Source organism: Rhagoletis pomonella, unplaced genomic scaffold, assembly GCF_013731165.1.
Source record: "Rhagoletis pomonella isolate Grant_MI unplaced genomic scaffold, Rhpom_1.0 Rhpom_scaffold_00003, whole genome shotgun sequence".
Taxonomy (NCBI): Eukaryota; Metazoa; Arthropoda; class Insecta; order Diptera; family Tephritidae; genus Rhagoletis; species Rhagoletis pomonella.
In genome coordinates, this window is record NW_023458557.1 from 32,129,573 (window position 1) to 32,130,256 (window position 684).

The following is a 684-nucleotide window of genomic DNA, read 5'->3' on the forward strand; positions in this document are numbered from 1 at the left end:
AAGAGTTGATTGCGTATATCTCCATACCAAGTTCCAGAACTCTACCACGAACACTTCCAAAGATAGGCAGTATGAAAAGTTCGGTTTGTATGGAACATGCCACGCCCCCTTTTCCAATAGTTCCAGTTTTTCTTCAAGAGTTGATTGCGTATATCTCCGTACCAAGTTCCAGAACTATACCATGAACGCTTCCAGAGATATGCAATATGAAAAGTTTGGTTTGTATGGGAGATTCCACACCCCTTTTTCAATAGCTTAAATTTTTCTCCAAGGGTATGCGATTGATTTCGTATATCTCCATACCAAGTTCCAGAACTCTACCATGCACACCTTCAGAGATATGTAGCATGAGAATTTCGGTTTGTATGGGAAGTGCCACGCCCCCTTTACATATAGATTTTTTTTAGCCTAAAATCATCCTTGGGACACGTGCGGCAGGTGGCAGTTTCAAAAAAATCGGTTCAGCCGCTCTCGAGACTTGCGAAAACTAAAAAACGGCTTTAAAAATATATATTAGTTAAGATTATTAAGATTTATTATAAATTATAATTATATTTTGACAGTATCCGTTGTTTCTGATTGGCGCAAAAAAATCTTCGCCCCTTGATATGGTCGTTGCTCAAAGCTATTTATATTCGAAATTGCATGAAAATTGGAAAACAGGAATCTATAAGCTTATCCAGG